This window comes from Halichoerus grypus, chromosome 1, assembly GCF_964656455.1.
Source record: "Halichoerus grypus chromosome 1, mHalGry1.hap1.1, whole genome shotgun sequence".
NCBI lineage: Eukaryota > Metazoa > Chordata > Mammalia > Carnivora > Phocidae > Halichoerus > Halichoerus grypus.
This window is the reverse complement of record NC_135712.1, coordinates 170902927-170908877: the sequence shown is the minus strand read 5'-3', so window position 1 is coordinate 170908877 and position 5951 is coordinate 170902927. Positions and strand designations below refer to the sequence as shown.

The 5951-nt window shown below is 53.0% G+C and overlaps 1 long non-coding RNA gene across 1 annotated transcript; it reads left to right on the top strand.

Moving 5' to 3' along the window:
- Positions 1–4087: 4087 nt before the first annotated feature.
- On the top strand, positions 4088–5310 carry LOC144380030 (uncharacterized). Its single transcript, XR_013443746.1, has 2 exons — positions 4088–4228; positions 4407–5310. It is a non-coding gene; the product is annotated as an uncharacterized LOC144380030 (long non-coding RNA).
- The last annotated feature ends 641 nt before the right edge of the window (positions 5311–5951 follow it).

The following is a 5951-nucleotide window of genomic DNA, read 5'->3' as shown; positions in this document are numbered from 1 at the left end:
TGGCAGAGCGAGGACCGGAGAGGCCAGGTTCCAGCCTCAGTCTTGCACCTATAAAATGGATGGGCTGAAAGCCTGGGAAATGTCAACTCTCCTGAGATCCTGAAGGTAGAGCAAGCAGAAGGCCCACCCCTCGGAGCCGGTCAAAGAGCAGCTGAGACGTTTATGCAGTTGGGGTGAGGGCAGCTTCTAAGAATCGGGGCCATGTGTTTTTTCCCAAGAGACTTTTGAAAGCAAAGCTTGCATGGACCCTTCTCTTCGAGACAGGAGGTCATAGCCGAGGTATCTGACCAGATGCAAACAACTTCCCTCTCTGTTCTTGTTAACGCTGATAAAAGGGCTTCCTTCCGCATTCTCAGGATCGGCTTTTCACCCCTTGCCACTGGCCGACTCAGCCACCAGTCCCCTTCTTGTCACACTATCCTCCCACTGCCCCCACCCTCTCGCCGCCCTCCACTTGACCTTGTCCTAGACCGTCCTTTTGGCAGGATTTGGGGGCCGCTGGACTCTTCTCACCTCAGCTGGCTTCTCTTCTTTCTGACACTGGTGGGTTTGTGTTTCACTTCTCCACCGGAGCAAGGGGTGGAGGCAGGCATGGTGATAACTCGGCCTTATTTCTGGCAGCTGTGGTGGGCCTTGGGGGCAGAAGATGTCTAGTTCTGGTTCTGCCGGCAGACATGCCTCTCCACCTGGCCAGCTCTGGTTTCCTCTTTTGCACCCTGGGGATGGTCTTGTCTGCCTCGTAGGGCTTGGCGGTGGAAACCAGTGCTAGTGACTAACACAAATTGAGCATCTACTACGTGCCAGGGACAGCATGGGATTGACCTTGGAAGCCTCATGGCAGCTCTGTTCAACAGATAGACTTGCCCAGCGACACACAGGCAGTGAGGGGTGGAGGCAGGATTTGGAGCCAAGTTTTGGGCCTCCAGAGCATGAGCTCTTAACCACCTCACCACACTGTCTTCCTAAAAAGTAACATCTATATGACCCACCTGGAACTATTAGCAGCAGAAGCTGCAGATTTCACAAAGTGTAAAAGATCTCCTCCGTTCACATGCCTGCCATATCTGAGTGACAGCTACTGACGGGGTGCCCCCACCCCCTTATTTCACTAAATATAAAGTCTATACTTTTACTGGTACTATCCCATTGTATTGATAGGGGAAGCGGCAGCTTAGAGAGGTTAAGGGACTGAGCAGGGTCATATAGCCAGTGGGGGCGTGCAGCAGGGAGATTTGAAGGCATCCTGATTCATCATTCTGTTATTGAGCTCCGACTGTATACCAGCCTGCATGTCCAGTGCGGTTTTGAAGGGGGGTCCGCAACGGGGTTCCTGCCCTCTCAGGGCTTCCACTTGAAGAGGCACGTGGGTAATAATTCCGTGACAGATCTTGGCTGCTCGGCTGATACCACTCTGCAAGGCTGTTTCCCTTGCACTGTTCACACTGAAATCACACTCAGCAGCCAGCTCGCCATTAATTGCCAGAATGGATGGAGCCACCCAAGCAACAGAGCTCTGGAGCTAGACCCTGTGGCCACAGGTCACTTGGAGTGAACTCGAATGGCCTGCCGTGCCCCTGCTGCCTCGTTCTCTCCCGATAACATCCAGCAGCTGCCAGGCCTGCAGGCCAGAGGACCCCTGGGGCTGGCAGCAGGCTGGGTGGGGCCTTGACTCACCGCCACCAGCCGAGCTGTGTCTGAACACTTCCCCTCCAGCACGCCAGAACACCCATTTGGAAACCAAGGTGAAAAGAGGGTAGAGTCCAGTCTGAGATTGGAGCCTGGGCATCTACACCTGTGTGGTCTTTCTCTGTCCCCGTCTCCTCCTCCTTCCTTCCTCAGTAAATGCGCGTTCATTCGAGCAGAGCCAACCAGGCGGCTGCCTCGGCCTGAAGCTGCTGAAGGGTCACCTTGAATTTGAAAAATCTCTGTCACCCGTTCTCCCTTCCTTCCCCCGCTCTCAACCTCTCCTCCTCTGGCCACTGACTGACTCTTGTTTAAGTTCCCTTCTCTTCTCTCTTTCCCCTCTGCCATGCCTTGCCCTTCATTCTTGGCACACGTTGCAGGCGAGGAGAACCCCTTTCTTTCTTCCACCCCATACCTTTGCTCCTTGTTTGTTTGTTAAGAAAAAGTTGCCTCCAGGCGCCTGGGTGGCTCAGTGGTTAAGCGTCTGCCTTTGGCTCAGGTCATGATCTCAGGGTCCTGGGATCAAGCCCCACATCGGGCTCCCTGCTCGACGGGAAGCTTACTTCTCCCTCTCCCACTCCCCCTGCTTGTGTTCCCTCTCTCGCTGTGTCTCTGTCAAATAAATAAATAAAATCTTTAAAAAATAAAAAAAAAGTTGCCTTTTCCCCCTGCCTTCAAAATAATATTCCAAGATTGTCTTCTCCCTTCAAAAGTCATTGGTTTCATATACTTTGATCACAGTCATTGGCGGGATTGCTTTTATGACAAGTGTCCTTCGGTCATCCTGCTCTTGCCGAACAGAAGGATACACTTGCGGGTCAGTCCGCTGGGAGGGAAGACCCGAACCCAGAGCAGCTTCCCTTTCTGCAGGCTGTCTGCGGAGAGGCTTGCAGCGGCTTTGCCGACTTGGACAGAGGCACAGGCCGGGAGTGGGGAGCGAGTGGTGCGTCCACTGGCGTCTGAGCCTCCCGGCTCCGGCCCCGGACCTCTGTCCGCAGTCCTGTCCTCTGTCCTCGGCAAAGTGCGCAGAAGGCACGGTGTCTGGCTTGTCGGTTCCCGCCAGCCACGACCAACGGGGAGTTACTGAAAACATAGTCCTCCACCTCAGAAGTGTTTGTTTAGTCACGGTTGGTAAGAATGCCTGAGAGCAAGAGGGGGAGGAAGAACAGGAGGAGCAGGAGGGCGAGAGAAAGGGAGAGCAGAGACATGGGAAGAGAGACGTTGAGAAAGTCCAGCCAGAGAAGGGGCGTGAGAAATACGGACAGAAACCGCGCTGGGGAGCCCGCACAGGAGACAGCCGCGACAGAACAAAAACAAGGGGAAGAGATGCAGAGGGAGAGAGCAGGAGAGGCCGTGGAGTAGAAGAGTCAGAGAAGAGACATGACAATAGGAGGGAGAGCCTCAGGGCAGAAAGGAGAAACTAACAGGAAAGAAAAGAAAAAATGCAAAGAACCACAGATTTTTAGAGCTGAGAGGGACCTTAAGAGCTGCTTCTTGATTTGGCCAACACGGCGTCTTCTAGACCCAGACTGCCTTGGTTGCCCACTTCCTAGCTGTGCAGTGGAGAGAGGTTACTAATTTATCATGCCTCGGTGTCCTCAACTGCAAAATGCAGACAACAGCCCTTACCCCACAGGGTGCTTGGGAGGGCTGCCTGAGTTAACACAGCTAACAAATGGTCAAGAAAGCCAGTTCTGGCTGTTACCATTTTTTAAAAAAGATTTTATTTATTTATTTGACAGAGAGAGACACAGTGAGAGAGGGAACACAAGCAGGGGGAGTGGGAGAGGGAGAAGCAGGCCTCCCGCAGAGCAGGGAGCCCGATGTGGGGCTCGATCCCAGGACCCTGGGATCATGACCTGAGCCGAAGGCAGACGCTTAAGGGCTGAGCCACCCAGGCGCCCCTGGCTGTTACCATTTATTGAACATTGATGTGGCAGGAAGTGCATGGTGTGGGACCCAAAGATGCCCCAGACCCTTGCCCTATCGTTGGGGGTGGGTGGGAGTGGGGTGGGGCGTGGGGGGTGTATGCTCCGGTTTTTCCTGGGCTGTCCAGTTTATTTGTGGTTATAAATAACATCCCCCTTTCACTCTCAGAAGTGCCCAGATGAAGAGGATAGCTTATCTCCCTGGATTTCTGGGGCAGAGGGTGTGAGCTAATTGGACTGGGCTGGGCTGGGCCTGCAGCAGACAACAGCTCGAGCCTGCCGAAGGTGACATGGGTCAGGTGCCAGTGATGATGGCGGCTTGGGTTAGCACAGTTTCTAATTCTCCAAGACAAGCTGGAAATCTAGGTTTTTATACAAAATCATCCTATTTTTTTCTAAACAGACTTTATTTAGATTTTTTCTCATAGACTTTTTAAAAGAATCGCCTCCCATTAAAATGCCTCCGAATTCCCTTTCAGTCCAGTTAAAGCACACCTGTGGTTTGTGCCAGCAAGTGGTCCATTTCCAACCTCTGCTAAAGGAAGCGACAGTCTATTGAGGGGAGCAAGACAAGTAAACAGGCCGTTACCACCCAGGGGATAAGGGTGGTGACCAAGGTGAGTTCAGGGTGAGTCAGAACCCAGAGGAGGGGCAGCTACCTCAGCTGGCAGGTGGGAGTCAGGGAGGGCTTCCTGAAAGAGGTGACAACTGAGCTGATTCCTGAGAGCTGAGTGGGAACAGTTCCTAGAATTGATAATAATGATGACTGGAGCTTTTTACCCTGTTGCTTTCTAGGTGTTTGGCACTGTTAACAACCGTACAGGAATCACCTCACTTAACCAGCACAATAACCCTATAAATCAGATACCTTTGGTATTCTCATTTCCCAGAAGAGACTGAGGCACAAAGAGAGTTAAGTAACTTGCTGCAGGGCACACTGTCAACACGTGCCATGTGCTCCACCGTGCATGTTGTGAAGCCCTACTCTAGAACATTCCGTGGAAGGGCAGAAGGGTATGGCCAAAGAACTGCAGGCACGCTAATGAACCTGAAGGTGGGCTGTTGCAGCTGACGCTTGAGATGTGTTTGTAACACAAGGCAAGGAAGTAGATTGTGGGCTGGGACCCAGGAGGCTGCTGGGAGTAACACTCGCCCCTGCTAAGGAGCCTGGACTCTTTGACTAGAGCGAAATGCTAGAAGATTTAAAGATCAGCACAACACACTCCCCCACTTCCCTCCCTCCATTTTATGGAAGAGAAAACTGAGGCCGAGAGCACTTCCCTCCCTCGCCCGAGGCCACACAGCCCAGCTCCGGGGCCAAACTTGGGCTCCCGACTCCCACCGGGACAGGGCCCCACCTTCGGGAGTGCCTGCCTAGTGGGAAAGGAGAGCGCCCAGAACCGTGGCTTTCGAGACTTTACACCGAAGATTAAAGAGTTATCTGAACAAGAGAAGTTAATCTGCTCTGGCTCTGTTCCCTCGCCCGCCCTGGGTGGACCCAAGTTGCTCTTCTGGCCTCACCCTCCCCACCCACCGGCCTCTTGTGAAGGGAGAACCTTCACAAGATGACTCTTCCGTAGAAAGCCTGGGCCTGGGCTTCATCAGGGCCCAGCAACTAAGGAAAGGCGGCGGATCAGATGGGCTGGAGCGGCCCTTTGAAACCACCCCTGGGTGGTAAATAAAGTCCCTGGAAACCGAAGCAGCTTGATCTGTGAGAGTCCTGTCAGGGTGTGGCTGGGCAGGCGGGCAGAAGACAGACGGCCCTTCGGAGACAGTTCCTATCTCTGCTCCCTGGGTTAATGCCTGCCACTGATAGATTGATTCGTGTGCAATTGGGAGGGCAATCCAGCCGAGACGTTTCCAATCTGTCTTGTCCCAGCCTGACTGCAGGGCAGAGCAGCCTTAATGTACTCTGATGTCTGGTGGCTGGGGAGCCTGGGCTAATTTGCATGGATGGATTCAAACCACCTGGTTGGCTCAGGTGGCCAGGGAGATCCTCCATGTATATTCCAGAAGGCCATGCGTAACTCACAGCAGCCACTGTTCTAGGACCCACGGGCAGGCGGCACCGCCGGTCTCATGGGACTCATATTCTAGGAGAGGGGACCAAAACAATGAATAGACGAGTAATAAAATAAATAATTTCAGAGACAGTGGAGATGACTCTAGACCAGAATTTTGCAACGTTGACTCTATTGCCATTTTAGGCTGGATGATTCTTGGTTGTGAGGGGCTGTCCTATGCATTGTAGGATACTTAGCATCTCTGGCCTCTGCCGATTAGATGCGAGCAGCAACACCCTTAGATATGACAACCAAAAATGTCTCCAGACAGTGTCAA